At 41.3% G+C, this 20757-nt stretch overlaps 1 protein-coding gene across 13 annotated transcripts in view; it reads left to right on the forward strand.

The window, feature by feature from the left end:
• Positions 1–20757, forward strand: part of PIP5K1B (phosphatidylinositol-4-phosphate 5-kinase type 1 beta) — a 1685295-nt gene that overhangs the window by 276337 nt on the left and 1388201 nt on the right. For 12 of the 13 annotated variants that reach the window (XM_044064337.1, XM_044064336.1, XM_044064340.1 and 9 more), the window contains exon 2: positions 17344–17453. The exons of the other annotated variant lie outside the window; for it this stretch is intronic. The gene's annotated coding sequence lies outside the window, so the exon portion shown is untranslated. The remainder of the gene's footprint in view (positions 1–17343; positions 17454–20757) is intronic. 13 annotated transcript variants of the gene reach the window in all.

Here is a 20757-nt window from a genome sequence, read left to right on the forward strand (position 1 = left end):
AGTTGATGGTTTTGGGGGGATGCAAAAAGATCTATGTCCGGGCACCCACATGCCTCTGTTATCATCCTGAATATCCGAACATCCAACATCCATTCGTGTGGATCTGAAAGGTTTCTGCCAGAGTGTTGTCCTTTCCTGGCAGGAATTGAGCTTGTAAGTCTACCTTGCTGGCCAGTGCTGTGTTCCACAGCGTCATGGCCAATCTGCACAGGGGGTAAGAGTGAGAGCCTCCCTGCTTGTTTATGTACCACATCACTGTAGTGTTGTCCGTCTTTATCAGTAATTGCCCTGGTAGAATAAGATCCTTGAAGGCTGTCAGGGCATTCTGCACAGCTAGCATTTCTTTCAAATTTATGTGCAGGTGCATTTGGTCCTCTGTCCAGGCACCCTGAAGACATCTCCCTTGCATGTGGGTTCCCTATGCATAGTCCGAAGCATCCGTCGTTATGACTTGATTGGCTGGAGTGGGACAGAAAGGCTTCCCCTTGTTCTGGAGACAGGCCTCGGCCCACCAAAGAAACTCCTGCCGGAGACAAGGCAAAATTGTGATCACTGTTTCCAAACTGTGGCAATGCTGAGACCATACACTCTTGAGGTACCACTGTATCTTCCTCATATGCAGTCTTGCAAATGGTATTAACAGAATGCAGGATGCCATGTAACCCAAGGCCTGCAGAATTTTTCTTGCAGTTAGCTGACTCATTGAAGCCAGGTTTTTGAAAGAAGAAGCCAGTTGCACTTTTTTGTCTGGTGTCAAGTAAGCCATCTGGGTTGTAGTACTCAGAAGAGCACCCAGGAAATCTGTGTGGGCACCAGGTTTGAGTTCTTTAGGTTCACTGTGAACCCTAGGCACCAGAGAAGATGCTGCACAAATGCCAGGTGCTGAAGTAAAGTCTCCTTGTTGTCCGCTTGAATGAGACAATCGTCCAGATAAGGGTATATTTGAATTCCCTTCTGTCTGCAAAACGCCATTACTGGTGCCAAGCACTTTGTAAAGACCCTGGGCGCAGTAGATAAGCCAAAGGGCAGCACAGAGAGCTGGTAATGCTTCAAGCCCACTTTGAATCTCAGGTACCTTCTGCACTCTTGCCTTATGGGAATATGCAGGTAAGCTTCCTTCAAGTCCAAAGTCACCATCCAAGCGTTCTTGCTCAGCATAGGCAGCAGCTGCTGTAGAGTGAGCATCTTGAATTTTGGTATTTCTAGGAAGGTGTTTAATACGGAAAGGTCCAGGATTGGTCTCCATGTGTTTTCCGTCCTGGGAACCAGGAAAAGTCTTGAATAAAACCCTTGCCCCATTTCTGAATTTGGTACCAACCCTATGGCCCTCATATCCATGAGGGACTGAACTTGCTGTTGTGCCTCTGCCCATTGATGCTTTGGCAGATCTGGCCATCCGTTTGGTTTTGGCAAGGTATGGAAATGAAACTTGTAACCCCTTGAAACTATGTCCAGAACCCATTTGTCTTGGGTTATGCGGCACCAATTGTGATAAAAAAGAGAGATTTTTCCTCCCAAAGGCGTATCCAGGAGGGGAGCCCCTGGAGCTAGTAAGGGAGAGTCATAATGACTGTTTCCTGTAAGGTTGTGACGTATCTTCTCCTCCCTTGGGAGAGGGGGCACTCCACTGTTTATTTCTGAAAGGGGGGCTGTGCCTGATCTCTACCTCCTGAATGCCTGTATCTGCCTCTCTGAGGTCTGTCCGAGCTCAGAAAGGACCAAGGTTTAGCTGGCCAATTCCTGCTAAATCTAGGGGGTTGTACCTGTAGAAAATCCTTAACGGTCAGCATATATTTGGCTTTGTCTTCCATTTTCTTCAATACCTCCTCAGCTTTGGCCCCAAACAAAACATTGTGCTGCAAAGGGGCATCTAAAATTTTGCCTTAACCTGCTCCGGCAAACTTTGCTCCTTTAACCAAGCATGCCTTCTAATAAATGCGCCAGTTACTGCAGCCCTGCAAGAAGCCTCCAAAGAATCAAAACCACAGTGCAGGGTATGTTTACCCACCTGCTCAGTAGCATGAATAAATCCTGTAATTCCTTATTTTCTGTACCACCAGAAACAGCAGACATCTTTTGTTTTAACACAGACAAAAGGTATTGCTGATATTTCAACATATGAAATTGACAATCCAAAGCTCTAATAGACAATGTAGCAGATGTATAAACTTTTTTGCCCTATCTTTCCAAGGCTCTGGATTCTCTGTCAGAGGGAGTAGGATTCTTAGCAGAGGCCGCTTTAACACCCTTAGGGCCCTGAGAGATATTTTTTGGATCAGCTGAAGGGTTCTTAAAAAGAAATTTGTGAGAATCTGGAACCCTATAATACCCATCCAGTTTGACAGGAGCAGGAGGAAAAGAGTCAGGAGAGAGAGATGCCTCTGTAAAAACATCATCCACAATGTCCAATACAGGGGGAATAGCCAGGGGCCTATGCTGTGGGAGCAGAAGAAAATCCCTAAGCCTTTTCTTGGATTCAGAGTATTCCTGTCCTTCCCAGTGAAAATGCTCTCTCATGTCATGTAAAGTTTCCCCAAATGAATAATCCTCAGGAGGAGAGGCTGAAGGAAGGGATTCTTCAGCATCAGAATCCTCGTAAGGAGGGAAGGAATAATCCTGCTCAGAGGAAGAAGCAGAAGAAATTGAAACTTAATCTGAAGAATCATAATCTGGCTCTAGCCTAGGTGTCTTGTCAGGAGGGGGATGGGAACCCCTGATCATAGTTAACAGGTCTTCAGCCATTTTAAGCATCCGTCTTTGAGGTCTAGGGCCCTGATCAGAAGGTGCCTGTGTATGTTGCTTTGTCTTTGCCGGAGCCTTAGTCTTTGTCTTTGTCTTTGACTGCAAAACTGGAGCCATCTTTACATGAAGCTGTGTAGGCCTAAAAACTCCCTCAGAAGCCGGTGCCTGCACAGCGGCTCCAGACTCATCTGAGGGAGCATTATCCGGAGGTCCAATCCCTGGAAATTCTGAAGGCCCCATCGGCTCCTCGCGGGAGTTGGTACAGGCAACCGGTTCAAAAGTGGCGGATGACAGGGGCTGCGAAAGCGCCTCACAGATGACCGATGAACTGGTAACTGGCTCTGGTTGAATAATGTCGTCCACTTTGGACCTCAGAGGCCTGTCTTTATCCTTGCACCTCTTATACACTCCGGTAGCTGGATATGAATCCGATGACATATTGTAATTAAATCTTTTTCCAAAATAATGGAAGGCAAAATCGTACCTACGCCTAATAGTGCATTGATTAAATCTAGCACAAAACCTACAGTTAGCTACATCGTGGTCAGGGCCTAGGCAAGGTATACAGTAAGAGTGAAAATCCTTATGAGGTATTTGCTTCCCACAAGAAATACAGCTATTAACTTTTTCTGACATCAGACTGGAGCAAGAAAAAGGTTTCCCCAATGGGGTACTTAGCTTAAAATAAGAAGTCTTTGATACAAAAGTCACCAAAAGTAAACAGGAGTCGGCCGACCGGCACTTGCGAACTGCTTTGCTACGGGCACTGCAAGGCAAGAAAGACTGGGGAAAATGGCGTCGGCTGAGGTCTTTATACCCCTGGCGCACTGACGTCAGGGAAGGAGCGACTTCAGCCGACGTCGGACCCGACTTTGGGACTCTGGCCGGTCGAGGGCTGCTGCCAGCAGGAAGAACCCTACAGTAATGACTGTAACAGTGAACCACGATGAACATCAAGGCAGGCTGTGGCAAGTCCTTGGAGCTTCTATGGTGAAGGATCTGAGGTCAGTACTGCACTAGCGAAGGCTCTGCATAGGTGCATAAATTCTGCAGAGAACAGAACGTGCTTATATTCAGAACAGTTTGCTAGTTTATGTAGCTTAGGAAGCAGCTGTCAACAAGAATTTCCCAATCAACTTCTGTAAGGGCAGTACAGTTTCAAGGCAGGTGCAGACAGGGAGTGTAAAACCAGGCAGTGACAATGACTTCCGTGACATAGTGGGGTAAATCATTCAAAATGAAAGAACTTTACTGAATTGTGAGGATGGGGAAGGCAGCCAGTACAGTGTGGTAAATAATTAAAGTGACTGGAGGTTCAGGGCATAGATAATGTATGTTTTTCTTGAGAGACATTGTGGAAGAGAGGTTGCTTGACTCTGGCTTCCCCTTAGGTGATGCCTAGAGAGTAATACAAAATATTTATGTGCAGTCTTAGGAAGACAAAATGGGCAAGGAGGCTGCTGAGGTAGCAGAATACATCTGTCTGTTCACTGAGAGATCTAGTGGTGATGTTCGGAGGGGACTCTGTCATCTTCCAGCAAAAGTGTGAGCCAAACACTACCAGCTCTGCCTTTTAGAATTCAGGGGCCAATGTGTCTGAAGTAAAGCAGAGGATCTAAAGACACTAAGCAAGATGTCAATGGTCATCAGTGGAAATGGTGGTCAGGGACTTCTGACAGATTGTATACCTGTTACAGTCATAACCAAATTAGGCTGTGTAGAGGATGCATTAGATGCTGTGCTTACCTAGTCAGTGCATCATAGTCATATGTTGAATATAGGTTTTCTTACCATTTTGAAAAGAGCAGAATAAACAGAAATTAGTTTATGCATAACTATTTAGATAGATAGACAGATAGATAGATACAGAGATTAAAATAAATAGAAAGTTAGTATACGTACATATATATTATATATATATATATATATATATATATATATATATATATATATATATGTATATATATATATATATATATATATATATATATATATATATATATATATATATATATATATATATATTTATGTGTGTGTGTATATATATATATATATATATATATATGGGTCTACTTCTATATTTCGAAGTTTCAAAACTTCAAATTTCTTATTGTCGAGACTATAAGATCGAAGTTTTGAAAATTTGAAATTTTAATAAAAAAAATAAATAAAAACAAAAAAAATCTTTTTTTTTAGTTTTGGCAGGGGCAAATCCCCCCTCCCCGCACCCCCACACCCCCTGATAATTAAATATACCAACTCCAAGATCACACTACAGTGAGGAAAATGATAAATATACCATTCCATGCTGCACGGTGGTCTCCATTTAAATGGTTCGAAGTTTCAAAATTTCGATTTTATGGTCCCGACCATAAGAAATTTGAAGTTTTGAAACTTTCAAAATTTAGAGGTAGACACATATTTATATGGGTGTATATATATATATATATATATATATATATATATATATATATATATATGTGTGTATATATATATATATATATATATATATATATATATATATATTATATAATAATGATGTGGTACTGTGGTTTGTTTATCATGAGAAGGATGTGGAGAAATTTAAGGTTATGTGTTGTATTATGAGTCTGGAGGTGAAATGGTGTCCTTCAAACACAGATGCACCCCTTCAAACTACACCTTCCCATTCAGCATTAAGTCTGAAGGAGTGGTAGCTATTAAATCCCTGCACTACAGAGGTATTATCACTGTTCTGAAATCTTGTTTGAGTAACTACATATTTATCTATATCTTCTAGGGTTAGGAATGCCTGCAAGAGGTGTAAAATTTTGTTAAGGCTTCTGGAGTTAAGCAGTGCCACCTTAGTATTGGATTGATTGTGATTAACAATGTAGATAATTTGAGGTGGATGACTTTGCCTAAAAAACACATCATGAGAGAAGAAAAAGTCTTAGCCAATATAAGGAAACCATGATGAGAGAGAGAGATGCAGACCAGCTCTAGCAAAGCAGCAGGGTTTGTCATTTATCTCGTCCCAGAATGATATTTATTGGATCCCCTTAGAATGACAACAGTGGTTGAGCCATTAATTAAAGTTAGCCTTTGGCTGTATTGAGGTATCATCATTGGCAGTGGTAAGATACTGGCCAGTAGTAGCTGCACACCCAACTTAGGTGCATATTATGATAGGTTCATCAAGTTTCTCTCTCGTTATATGATTGAGGTGTGTCTCAAGTCAGTCACATGCACAATGATCAGCTCATATGTGTACTTGGGGTGAATGGACCTGAGGATCCTAGTCACATTGTGGATCCTGGCATCTGAAATACAACTAACTGCCACTCTATTTATGCTCAGTCTGGACAGTGAAGCATGTGTGTGTTTAATTCTGGAGTCACATACGACCAAGCTGCCAGATGTACAAGCTTCATGCTTGTGCCTTAAGGGCTTCTGCATGCTGGTTATGTGATCCCGTTTGTGTTTACTGTAGTGTCAGAATGTGCTGCATGTTGGTTTAGACATTTGGGTGCTGGGCAGTGTGCAGGAAGTACATCTGAGGGTTTATGCTGATGCCTAGATTTAGGAGTTGTAGGAGGCTTGGGTAGATATTTTTAATTGTATCAGGATAAGACAGTTTTGTATTTACAGTATGTGGATGTTGCACAGATGTGGGTTGGGGTACGACAATGTTAAGTTTATACATGCTACTGGTTGAGAAAGGGATACCTCCAGTTTAGTTAAGTTTGCACATCTCACAGATAGAGGTCTTTGGGTTAAGTAGTTGTTTGTTTTCAGCAAGCGTGAGGCAGTTCTTACACTGTCTTAGGATGCCATTTGCTGTAAAGCTAGCAATAGAACGAGGATCGGTCCTCTCTCTATGACGATTAGAGTTACTGTGTGATTAATATTAATGAGGAACTAAAGAGGGGTAGGGAAGGAATACAGGCATGGATTTTGCTGGTTATGAGAAACACAGGACCATGCTGCTAAGAGAAGAATCACAGAAATCTGCAGCTCACCTCAGTGCAGCTCTGCATAGCTCAGCACAGTCCCGTGAAAGATATTTAAACATAGCAGAAGTGGATAACTATTTCAAAGGAGTAAGAAAAATAGTACAAGAAGAGAGAATTTAATTGTGGCACTACCCACTATATAAATATGACTGTGGTGCAGCTGTGTGCAGTATTAACTAAGCAAACAATGAAAAACAAATGAACTCTGAAACCCAGGTGATCTCTAATTACCCAGCACCTGCAGGTATTACTCTAACTCTTTTAGATCATAACACTACCTAAATCCAAGATGGCCTTAACAACAGGTCAAACAGATTGCTCAAAGCAGAAAATGAAATGCATATTTACTCAGAGTAGAAAATAAAGTGCAAAACAGTATAAGGCAATGCAGAAAAAAAAAGCTCTAAATGGCTAGATCAATTAAGCAACATAAGTGCAGACACAGGAACATATATTATTATAAGCAAACTATTCTGGAAATTCATCCAAAAAGTGGGGGATGTGGGAGCATATACAGAAAATTTGCTCTATTGTAGCAGATGATATAATCACCCAAAACACCTGGGTCAATAGGGTGTCTATGAGGGAGGCTTAATTATACATGGGTGGGGGGCCCAAGGAAATTGAAAATCCAATCTAGCCATAGTTGCCTTAGGCCAGATATTTACTTGGTTTAATCGAACTTACAGACTGATTTTTGTACTGTTCAAGACTGGTTAGATGAGGGTGGCTTTTTACTATACAGTCAATTGTCTGCTGTACTTAATGTCATTCAAAATGGTCAATTTCATGGGTACAGTGGGTCTGATAATCATATTTTTTATGGAGCAAGCAAGATAAATGTCATGATATTCACTTTGTTTCATTTTGGTGTGTGTGTGTGTGTGTGTGTGTGTGTGTGTGTGTGTGTGTGTGTGTGTGTGTTTGACATATTTTATGTAATGTCATCTTTTAAACATGACAGATTAAGAATGTCATTATGCAGTGTTATGTTTATATTCAAATGCTCCATTGTGTACTCACTGTTTTACTTATTGTGCTGGCTTTATAGGTTCCTACCATTTTACTATTTTATAGTAACTGGTTGCTGTCAAAGTTTATCATAATAAGTTACTGGCATTACTTTCAACAATGTTTTGACAGGCTACCAGCGTGACAAAGCTGAGTCACTACAGATGCTTTCTTTTGCTTTTGTTTCACAAATCAAACCCATTTAAATTTTCAAAGTAACATTAAGTCTTTATTCTACATAATTGCCAGTATTTTTCTGAGTTTCTCTAGTTTAATTTGTTTGTAACTATCATAATTTTGTAATCAGGTGAAAGCAGTTCGCATGACCTTACAGATATGTACCTGTGTTTTTAAGATTTTGTTTTATAACTTTTCTGTGATATTTGGATAATGTAATCAGTTTTCTTGTTTTGATATTAAGTCCTTCGGTTAAGCATGTTTTTTTTGTATTCTGACCGGAGGTCTACAAAAGCAGACTGATTTCGTAGGTTATCTTGTGTAAGTTAAGTTTATAAATGAAGATAGAGAAGTTTCTCTCAAGGTTAGGGTCATAGCTTCGTAGATGTGTACTAAGCTAACAACCACAGAGGCCTTTTTAAGCCTAGCCACGCATCCCAAACATCTGACAAGTTTTGGTACCCTTGATAAGTGTAAGCAGGGGCTTGGGAGATGAAACATTTACAAGCTAGGGCCTGGGAGATGAACCATTTACAGGCCACTTGTGTCCATTTGAGACATAGGTGCCAAACAAGGGCTGAATTTCCTGTTCCTTATCCAATTGTAGAAGTTACACTTGAAATGGATTAGGGAGGAACCCTGCTTCACATGGATGAGGAGCCTGTTCCAGAGAAGAGGTAGTCTGTGTAATATGTATCTGTCTCTCCAACAGGTCCTATTTATGTCACAGGTAAGGTTTAAGTTTTTAGAATGGGTAATTCTGGTGTTATTTGTTTTCGCAGATATGCAGGAGGTCCATCAGAGTGGGGTCTGGTAATGCCCTGTATCCAGGCATAGATCTCCCCTCAAGAGTCTGTAGGAGACAGAATACAGGGAATGGGCCTTGAGATGGTCTGCATAGGGCATGTTACTTACGCCCTATATTCTTTTAGTGAGGAACCCATGTGGACGTTCCAGTTGTTGGATATGCCTAGTTAGGTACATACCAGAGAGGGCATTGTACTCAATGATAGGTCTGATGAATGCTGAATATAGTGGAACAATGACTTCCTTGGACCTAGATGCCATGCCTTTGTTTATAAGTTGCACAGTATAGAATGATTTTCTCACTACTGTAAACATGTGATAGTCAAAGGCTAGATTACTCTCTCTGTGTGTCTCCAAGTTCTGACTACTGTGTCAACCCGTAGGGGTGTGTTATTAATATGATCATTACCAGGGGTGAATGACTTCTCAAAATATACTATTATGCATTTCTTGGCATTAAATTTTAGTCCATGGCTCTGACACCAGTTGTTTGTCTATGTTAGCCCTTTCTTGACAATATTTGTCTTGTGGGCGATTCAGTGACAGCTTCTAATTTGCAATCATCTGCAAATTTAGTCAACCAGAGGCTACTGACATTAGCCTCGACTTCAGAGAAGTAAATGCCAAAAGGAGTAGTCCCAGGACGATCCCTGAGGTACTCTACTTGTGACCGGCCTTTTTGTACAGGTGGACTCCCTAGTTCTAACTTCCGGGGTCCTGTCTGTGAGCCAGCTGGCTGTCCACTGGGTGACATAAGGGTTTGTATCTAACCTCTTAAGTTTGTCAACAATGCCTGAGTGGGAGATTGTGTCAAATTCCTTGGCCAGGTCAAGGTATACACTGTGAACTATTTTGCCCTCATCCATTGCTTTGAAGTCCACCAGTTTGATTAGGCATGACCTGCCCTTGATGAAACCACATTGGGTTGGGTCCAGTGTCTGGAGTTTCCGGTGTCATTATCAATCATATCCAAGATAATTCTTTCCATGGCTTTGCATATAAGACTAGTGAGACTTATGAGTCTGTAGCTTACAGGGTCTGTAGATTGCCCACCTTTGTGCAGAGGGATGACTGTTGCTGTTCTCCATTTATGACGCATGAAGCCTGCTTGGAGGCTACAATTAAATAGCAATTCCAGAGGTCCTGATAGATTATGTTTCATACTATTTAGAAGGCATCCTAGGATATTGTCTGGGCCCATTGATTCAGTGTTCATGGCCTTAGAGAAAGCATTAAGGACCTGTTCCCTAGTGATAGCAGTCAGAGTTATATTTGATACTATTTCCTGAGGGAAGTTTGATGGGGAGAGAGGGGTTAAGTTGTAGATGAATTTGTCGAGTAGGTTTGCTATATCTACTGGCTCAGTATAGGTGGCTCCATTTACAATGAGCTCTGAACACAGTTGTGTATTGCCTTTGAGATTGCGGACATACCTAAAGACTGCCTTTTGGTTGTCCTTGGCCTGGGAGGCCAAAGTTACCTGAAATTTGGCTTTGGTAGACTTTATTTGTCCTCTGAGTTGTTTGTTTAGATTGATGAGATTGCTTTTATCCTGCTGGGTGCTGCAACTCCTAATTTTTGCCATGATTTCCTTCCTTCTGTTATACAACCTATTGATGCTATGATTCCACCAGGGTGGCTTATTTTTTGAATTAGTTCTGTACTTCATCCTGGTGGGTACAGTTGCCTCTGAGCAGCTATTAACATGTTTGTATAGGGTTTCTGTGAACAGTTCTGCGAAGGCAGCAGTGTTCTCAGAGTTTATGGAGGCCTGAAATTTTACCAGGGTATCACTTAATAGTAGGAAGTTAGCCTTTGAATAGTTCCTGAATATTCCAGGGCTAGCTGGGGTTCCAGGTTTTATTTTTACTTCAGAAGAGACCATTTTGTGGTCTGACCTTACCAGAGAAGACATTACAGTAGGAGGTGTGCAGCTCTCTCTCATGTTAGTGAGGACCAGATTCAGTATGGTTGCACCTCTTGTTGGTATATTGACAGTCTGGTCCAGGGAGTTTGTGTTTATAAAATCCTGGAATCTCTGTGTATGTACGTTTGGTAGCATATATGTTTCCCAGTTAATAGTGGGATATTCCAGGGCTAGTTGGTGTTCCAGGTTTTATTTTTACTTAAGAGGATACCATTTTGTGGTCTGATCTTACAAGAGAAGACATTACAGTAGGAGGTGTGCAGCACTCACCCATGTTAGTGAGGACCAGATCCAATATGGTTGGACCTCTTGTTGGTGTATTGACAGTTTGGTCCAGGCCAGGGAGTTTGTGTTTATAAAATCCAGGAATCTCTGTGTATGTATATTTGGTGGCATATATGATTCCCAGTTAATAGTGGTGTAATTAAAGTCACCCATGAATATGGTATTGGATTGGATGGTGAGTGTTTCCAATAAGTTTAAATGCACAGTATGGGTTTCCTTGGTCTTACAAGGGACCTATGGCTTGTAAGGAAGTGATATTGGAGTTTGCCTATGGTGATTTGAAAGTGGAGAAGCGCAAGTGCATTGTCTGGTTGGATCAGCCTTGAGGTATATTTGTTTTTTATTTAAATCAAGACACCTCCACCTCAAATCATAAGCATAAACACTGTCAGCAACATCAGAACCAAGATTGAGCCCTGTGACACCACAGTCTGCATGGGGTATGAACAAGACAATTGTAACCAGAACAGAACAGAAACGGTCAGTGAGGATTTAATGATCATTAGTGTCAGATGTCACAGACAGATGTCAGCTTCAAGATAAAGTAAAAGCATAGCTCTCTAGCCATGAGGGCAGTCTCTATACAGAGGTGAGCCAAAATCCAGATTCATATGAGTGTATGAGCCCATTAGTGGTTAGCTAGAAATCAGGTTGCATATAACAGTTTTCTAGTAGCCTTGCCCTGAAATGGAAGGTTTGAGATAGGGTAATTATAAAGAGAATTGTAATCCAAAGATCTTTTTTTTTTTTTTTTGAGGAACAAGATAACTAAGGTCATCTTTAACAAAGATGCGAAAAATCCAACTCCTTGGGGAAGATTCCAAAATCTGATAACTAATTGGTCCCAATGCATCCAGGCAAATAAGTCCATAGGTGATAACAGGTGTACTTGAAATTACTGGTATGAATTTGTGAAAACCAGGGATATTTAAATCATCTAAGCAAAGGAAGATCTTCTGTTAATCTTGATAAATTGGCAGACTTTGGAACTGGATGGAGGAAATGCATATCTAATGGTGGCAAACTTTTCAGCAGGCATGTCACACTGATGAGATATAAAAGTACAGAAAAGTTCTAAAGTTTGGAACTCCTTTACAGCACTAGTCAGCTTGTTCTATCACTGTTTTGTTCTAAACAGAATGAATAAACATCTTAAAAAAAATTCTCATATTTGTATCATCTACTATAATAATGACTTACAATGAATAAGTGATCATCTCTGCTTATGTATCCTTGTTTGTACTCTTATCATGTATGCTCACATGTCTTCTGATACGTTACACTTATGCTTGTGTGCAATCTTAATAGGTATGCTCATGTGTTCTCTTATACGATGCCCACATTTCTCTCTTTTGTACTGCATTGTTGTTATTTGGAGCTTTTCTCCCCGGGCCTCCTCTGAAAATGGACCTGTGTCCATTTGGACTTTCCCGGTAAACAAATGTAAAATAAAATAAATAAATAAATAAGGCTTTCTAGTAGAAGGTGAAACTGGTCTCTTTAGATTGGCCCTCACCCAGAATCACATGCTAATAAAAGACTACCCCATCAACTATTACCACGAATATTGTCTTTCGGAACTGAACTCATCCTGATATAATCTGCAGAAGACGAGCCAAGGCAGAAGCAAGATAAGGCGTCTTCTGGGATGCATTGTTGGTTTGAACTGATTGCCAGATCCGGATCTAGTTAGGAAGAAATAAATGGGATGATCTTACCTCCATTCTTTTTCAGAGTACTAGAGTCATGGCCATAGTGAATGCCTTTCCTACTTTCATTAAAACTGGACATTATTGGCAGAGGATTATCTGTAGCTGAACAAAATGGAGTACCTTACTACAGCTCCGCTTATGTTAAAGGTGGGATGGGCTAGAATGGTTTTGTAATAAATAGTTTGTTGTCGATCTTTGCTTGAGCCAAGCCAGGATCATGTTACAACTGATATGCATGTAATTAAGAAAACAGTTTGGCATCCAGTGCCATTTGATGGCATTGTGCCCCTTGCATCTTACCCCCAGCAGAGGGTGCACTTGACAGAAAAGGGACTGGTATGATGGCTGTAAGGTTTTCTGCCTCTCTTTCTCTCTGTCTTTCTGTTGTTGTGGCTACTAGATGGTGCTGCGTTACCTTAGCCCAACCTCAGCTGTCGTACAACAGATTAATTATCCCATCTGTGGTGATGCTTCCTTTGATTAGGATAATGTGAAGACATAGTAGAATCCTTAAGAAACAGCCTTGGTCACAACTATAAAATAATGTGTATTTCTAAAACAAACAATGTATGATCCCACTGAGACTACTACTGTTCTAGGCAGGAAATATTCAGGGTCCTACTAATGTACAGACTGTGCATCACATGGCATGACAAATGTGCATTGATAAAACTAGTAGCCATGGTAGCATATGATTGTACCTTGATATGGGAAAGCTTTTCTTAATTGTCAGTTTTTGCAGTAACTCATGTAGCTTAAAGTCTAAAATCTTAAAATAGTTTCATTCTAGTAGAGAATCAACAGTTGTATCATTCAGTTTTGTCATTAATAAATCAGTACAAGCTAGTGGGATGTTGTGCCTTATTTTTCATTAATGCATTATTATTTCATTGCATTGTTTCAGTGTGTTATTCCATTTTTGTAGCGGCAGTAATAGTAGTAAGTGAATGTTCATAGATGTGAACCTTAAACATATAAGCCGGTAGTTCTAGCACATAGTATTGCAACACAACTCGCCCTGCACCAATGAGTCACTTTGTGGTGCAGCTGGAACAACTATCCTGTGGTACACTTAGTAGCACAAGTGCTGAGAGGGACAAGCACAGGCACTAGCCCCCAGCCCAAGGATACATGCGCACACACACACACACACACACACACACACACACACACACACACACACACACACACACACACACACACACACCCTTCATGCACAGACACTTACAGCCCATTCACACTTTCCCACTGCCCTCATACACATAGTGACACACAGTTATATGCATACACTCATATATACCAACTCAAACAGTACAACTCACCTGTGTCAGCTATCTGGGCAGGGCAAATTGGTTGTGATTCACTCTGCATGGTTTCCTACTATTGAAAGGCATAGGCTTGCACTAGCACAATGCCATGTACAATGATACCTTTGGATTCCTGTACTGATCAGCACTTACATAAATCAGGCATCTGTGAATATCATCTTATACAAGTTTTCTAACTGAGCAGTTAACTGGGATTAGTCATTTACATAGAACCGTCTCGTGGACTACTGGATTAGCATGTGGTGATCCGAACCTTGCTGCATGAAGTGCATAGTGATGGATATAAGTAACAAGGAGGGGTCTTTGAATTGGAGCAGTTTTGCAAAGTATGAAAGCCAGCTTGCACTCAACTTGCATAGTTCACAAGTCACTGTGAATACTGGACGTTGTCTTGCAATATAAACAGCATTGGCAAAAACATGTAGCTAAAACACTTGCTATCTTACATGAAATCAGAATCCATTTCTAGTAGTGACCTTACCAACCATTTGAAATGTTAGGACCTGCTACAGCAGGTCCTGAAACACAGAGACTGAATGGCTGAAAAGCACACTTACATATACCAAGTCCAAGTTAGCCACTTCCAGGAACATTACATTTTCATAGGTTCATAGGTAGGTACTAGGCTAATGGTCCTGGAGCCTTTACAAGCCAAGCCCATACGATTACCCTGGCATCGTGCCACCCGACGTTAATTCCCAGTGCCTCTGTCAAGTAGAGCCACTGGAGTGATCCCCAGGGTGAATTTTCTATTTCCCATCCACTCATCAAGATTTCTCTTGAAGAGGTCCAGTGAGGCGCTCCACTTGACATGTATCAGAAGTCTATTTCATAGCATGGGCAGTCTCTGGGTTATGAACCTGTCCCTCCAGCTTGTTCTGTTGATTGTGGTAATGAGGTTGAGGTCTCTGGAGCGTGTAGTGAGGAGGGATTGGGATTTCCTTAGATGTAGCATTTCTAACAGAGCTGGGTCAGACATGGCTTCGTAAGTCAAGCAGAGATCACCTCTAAGTAGACGATATGAGACAGAGAATAGCTGGAGTTTTTTGAGTCTGTCCATATAGGACAAGTGTTTAAGGCCTAAGATCCTCTTTGTGAGGTTTTTTTGTGGCCTCTCCAGTTGTTGTAGGTGTCTAGTGAGGTACATGCCAAGTGGGGCATTGTACTCGATGATTGGCCTAATGAGGGAAGAGTAGAGGGAGACAATGACCTCTTTCTTCCTGGATGCAAAACCCTTAGTAATGAGATGTGCTACATAGAAGGACTTTCTGACCACAGTGGCAATGTGGTGGTCAAAAGAGAGGTTGCTGTCAACCTGTGTTCCCAGATCTCTTATGACGCCTTCTGTGTTCAGTGGACTACCATCAATGTGGTAATTCATGGGAACCGGGTTTTTCCCAAAGGGGATGACAACACATTTTTTGGCATTGAGCTTAAGGCCATGGTTCTGACACCATTCATTGGTCTCAGTGAGACCTTTCTGTAGGATGTCAACATCACTTGGGGAGTTAATTATGGCTCCAAACTTGAAGTCTTCTATGAACTGTGTCAGCCAGAGTCCCTTCATTTTGGCCTGAACTTCAGAGGAGTAGATACCAAATAGGAGAGGAACCAGGACCAAACCCTGTGGGACTCCACTTGTGACTGGTCGACAGTCTGACTTGGAGTCAACTACATTCACACTGTGCATTCTGTCTGTAAGCCAGTTTGCAGCCCACCTAGTGATATAGTGGTTGATGCCTAGCTTAGTGAGTTTTTCTATGATTCCTGAGTGGGGAATGGTATCAAAGGCCTTGGCCAGATCAAGGTAGGCTGTATTTACCACCTTGTCTTCATCCACAGCTCTGGTGACTAACTTAAAGAAGTCGACCAGGTTGAGCAGGCATGATCTACCCTTCACAAAACCAAACAGTGTGGGATCCAGAGTTTGGAGGTTCCCTATATCTTTGTTTATTAGGTCGATGATGATGCATTCCATAGCTTTGCGTATCAGACTTGTCAGGATAATGGGGCAATAGTTCCCAGGGTCTGTAGTCGCTCCTCCTTTGTGAAAAGGGATGACTGTAGCAGTGCACCATTCAGTAGGGACAAATCTTGAGGTGAGGCTGTGATTGAACAGGGCACACAAGTGAGGTGCCAGTTCAGTCTGTAGTTCATGTAGATCACAACCAGGAATATTGTCAGGTCCCATAGAAGCTGTATTCTTGGCCTTGGACAGTACTGTTTTAACCTGTGCAGCAGTAATACTAGGTGACTGGCAATCTACTGGTATTGTGATTGGCCCTTTGGTGGGGGAGAGAAAGGTAAAGTTGGCACTGAATCTGTCGGCCAGTATATTGGCAATATCTGTTGGCACAGTATAGGAGGTACCATTGTGCAACAGCTCTGAGCAAATCTGGGTATTGCCATGGAGATTCTTTACATAACTGTAGAAGGCCTTGCGGTTGTCTTTACTATCTGCTGCAATTCTGTTTTCATAGATAGCTTTAGAGGATTTGATGAGGGATCTCAACTTTTTTTTGTCGAGGCTGATAAGGGAGTTTTTCCAGTCATGGGACTTCACCTTATTTCTCATCAGTTTCCTCCTTCTGTTGTAGCATTTGTTTATGGCAGGGGACCACCAAATTGGCTTCCTTTTTTTGGAGGAGAGCATCTTGGCTCTATTGGGTATGGTGAGATCCATGCATTTGTGTACATGTTCGTACAGGGCATTAGTGTATGATTCGGCTGTCATGCAGCTGTTCTCCAATTGCATGGGTGCTGTGAATTTAGCCACCTCTGTTTTTAGGACCCCAAAGTTAGCGTTGGAGAAGTTTTTCATGGTGATTACCTTTGTGGGTGGGTGGGAGGGATATGGATTTCCAAGGTGATTAGTTTGTGGTCGGAGGTATGATGATCTCTGAGTTGGTATTTGTAAGTTTTGGGGATTTTGGGGGGGGGCTTGCATTCCTGCAAAAACAAAATTTAAGTAGAAGAGTGAAATTGAAGATTTTTTCTTTTCCCATAGTTTCCTTTTCTATTTTTGACCTGATGACATTCTGCATTTTGAGTATTGAAGTAAAATGCTTGTGTTGGGATAAGAAATTACAGTATGGGCAACTATATACAACTTACAGATTTTGTACCCACCTTGGGGGATCAGTTACCTGTCTGGAACTATGGTTTGGAAAGCATATCACTTACTAAAATGATTTGCTAAAAATGAAAGTGAGTGTTTTGTGATAATTAAGTATGAAGACAGGTATAATTTCTAAGTAATGAAGAATATTCCTGACACTGTTTTATTTTGTATAGTGATTAGACTACTAGTAAATAATGCATCTTGGTAAATAACTGTACTTTTGTTTTTGTTACTACAGACTGCCTGGTTGTTATTTCTTTACCATACTGTATTCCCTCAAAATAAAGATGTAACTTCTTATCAAGCTCCAGAGGTTCAGGATTATAGCCCCGTTGAACCACACTGCCTGTAAGTCCTTCCAAATCTTGTTGAAATATAGCTAATTAAAATGGACATGCTTAACATGAATGCACTGTTTGGGTACACTGTGATTTTGATTACATGTCAGCAGACAGTATATTATTTGTTTCAGCTATATTCCATAATAAATTAGCTCTGTAAGTAAGATTTTGCTAGCTCATTGTAGTTTGACTCCATAAATGGTTTTGACTAACTCTAGAAAAAAAGTTGAGTATACCTTTTTTATCTCTTGAATCGTTCAGGATTCATTAGCAAAACATGAGAGAACTTGGGTGGGTTTAACCTGATTAACATAAGTAGAGCTCTCCCAATGTTTTCTGTATATTTAAGCACTAGCAAAAGATGCAAGAACATCTGTACCCTCCCCATACAAATGTATAAGGTTGCACCATGAGTCCACAGGGCACTGCAGTATTAGCATACTTTGTATTCCTACAACTATTTCCCCTCACAGTGGCGCTTTTTTATCATCAAAAAAGTTAACCTGTTCTACCCATTCATATTGCTCTGACCCTTGCCTTTCCCCTAGCCATGACAGCTGTGCCAAATGGCCCAGTGGCTTGACCCTTCAGTGTTTGAACATAAAAAAGTAAGTGTCATCAGTTACTACTGGTGGCTAATACAGCAGAAGCATTTCTGATAACTTACACTGGCCCAGACTGCAATGGCTAAACTCACCAGTTCCCACCTATTACTTTTCACACTTGCAATACACAAGCATATACAGTTTTTGACCTGGCATTTAGTAAATATTTCAGTTTTGGCCAAGGCTTACTAAAAGCACAAGGGATATGAATGGGGCCAGTTTATTCACTTTCAAAAATTGTCAAATATTTTGATGCAGCACTTGATATAGTGCATTCCTACTGAGTGTGAAACTGAGTGCCTGAGTAATACATGCTCCTAACATTGCATTCAGGAAAAGACACTATGTTGTTGTTTGTCTTTCGGCTTTTCCTGGTTAGGGGTCGCCACAGCGGAACTCCGATCCGCTAATGATTGGCAGTTGGTTTTTATGGTGTTGAGTTGCCAGCCCGACGCCCAACCTTCAACGAAGGCACGCCCATTCAACGCATGTCTTTCGAACGCCCACTCGACCATGGGGAGGACATGCAGACTCCACACAGAAGGCACTCCCAACCCAAGCCAAGAATTGAATGGGAGAACCTCTTGCTGTGAGGCAACAACGCTACCGCATACTTTCACATAGAATTTCTAACACCTCTCAGGTACTTGGTCAGTGTCATCCAAATTATATCAGTTCTAGTGTAAGGAATAACATTAAGGATTGGTAGATGTATCATGCTGTGTATAACAACTTCATTCAGAATGTGAAGTGGTTATCTTTTGTGGAGACAGATCTTACTCTGATATCTGGACCATTAAGTTATTGATATTTATTTATTTTATTGTTCATTGTTTATTTTTTATTTTTGGCACGGTATGCAGCTAGCTGAGTTAGTAAAGCAGCAACTCAGCATTATAATAAAATTCACTATGTTGTGACCAAAACTGAAGATCTTGGATGGTCAGGCAGTTCTAGTCTCAAGTAAGCCAGGCCTCTTTTACATCCCACATTTGTGGTTACCATCAGAGTACTGTTGTCAATATTATATGATTGGTAGGGTAATGAATTTATGGTGTGGGCAGCCAAAAATCTTGTGCACTGGAGTGACAGTCTAAGGGAGAGTAACAGACAGACCAAAAACTGGTCTGAGTGTAGTATTACTGGTAATGTGGCTAACATGATGACTCTTGATGATCAGGAGAAATAACATTGCTCTAACAATAAATTAATGAGTAAACAGGGAAACAACACCCTTGTAAGAACATAAAGCACTATCCCCTAGGCGATGACCTAGTTCATTTGTACATAATGTTGGATATATTATCCCTGTCAGACTTTCCTGGTAAACAACTGTCAAATAAATAAGAATAAGATACAGCAGACATCAGTTCATATCATTGAACTGTCATAGAGACATTTTGGAGATATGCAAGTCCAGAAGTGAATAACTTCCTAAAATTGCTACAGAAGATTGAAATAAGGCACACTTTTTAAAACACGCATACATAAATATAAGTGGAACATGAAAGTGCTCTTTAGGCATGATTTCTTTGGCAGTATCCTTAAGATTTCTGCATTATTATCAGATTATACTTAGAGATAATTTGCCCTTCAGTTCCACACAGTTTCATTATGTAATGGGATTGACAAACCAGACAAGTCTCCTGATTCACACACATTCCACATTCAAGTCCTTCATAGGTTCATAGGTGTGTACTAGGCAAATGCCCTTGAAGCCTTTACAAGCCTAGCCCATAGAAGTGCCCTAGCATTGTGCCGCCCGTCAGTTCCCAGTGCCTCTATCAAGTAGAGCCACTTGAATGAACTTTCTATTTCCCATCCACTCATCAAGCTTTCTCTTGAAGAAGGCCAGTGAAGTGCTCTGCTTGACATGTATGGGAAGTCTATTCCATAGCATGGACAGTCTCTGTGTGATGAACCTGTCCCTCCAGCATGTTCTGCTGATTATGGTAATGAGATTGAGGTCTCTGGAGTGTGTGGTGTGGAGGGATTTGGATTTCTTTAGATGTAGCATTTCTAACAGAGCTGGGTCAGACATGGCTTTGTAAGTCAAGCAGAGATCGCCTCTTTAGTAGACGATATGAGACAGAGAATAGCTGGAGTTTTTTGAGTCTGTCCATGTCGGACATGTGTTTAAGGCCTAGGATCCTCTTTGTGAGGTACTTTTGTGGCCCCTCCAGCTGTTGCAGGTGACTAGTGAGGTACATGCCAAATGGGGCATTATACTCTATGATTGGTCTAATGAGGGAAGAGTAGGGAGAAATAATGACCTCTTTCTTCCTGGATACAAAACCCTTGGTAATGAGATGTGCCAAATAGAAGGACTTTCTGACCACAGTGGCAATGTGGTGGTTGAAGGAGAGGTTGCTGTTAACTTATGTCTCAAGGTCTCTTATAACTCCTTCAGTGTTCAGTGGGCTCCCATCGATGTCATAATTAGTGGGAACTGAGTTTTTCCCAAAGGGGATGACGACACATTTTCTGGCATTAAGATTAAGGCCATGGTTTCGACACCAGTCATTGGTCTCTGTGTGGCCTTTCTGTAGGATGTCTGCATCACCTGGGGAGTTAATAATGGCTCCCAGGTTGCAGTCGTCTGCAAACTTGGTCAGCCACAGTCCTCCCATGTTGGCCTGGACTTCTGAGAAGTAGATGCTAAACAGGAAAGGACCCAGGAATGATCCCTGTGAGACTCCACTCGTG

This window comes from Protopterus annectens, chromosome 2.part2 (genome assembly GCF_019279795.1).
Source record: "Protopterus annectens isolate FY-2018-M chromosome 2.part2, PAN1.0, whole genome shotgun sequence".
Taxonomy (NCBI): Eukaryota; Metazoa; Chordata; order Ceratodontiformes; family Protopteridae; genus Protopterus; species Protopterus annectens.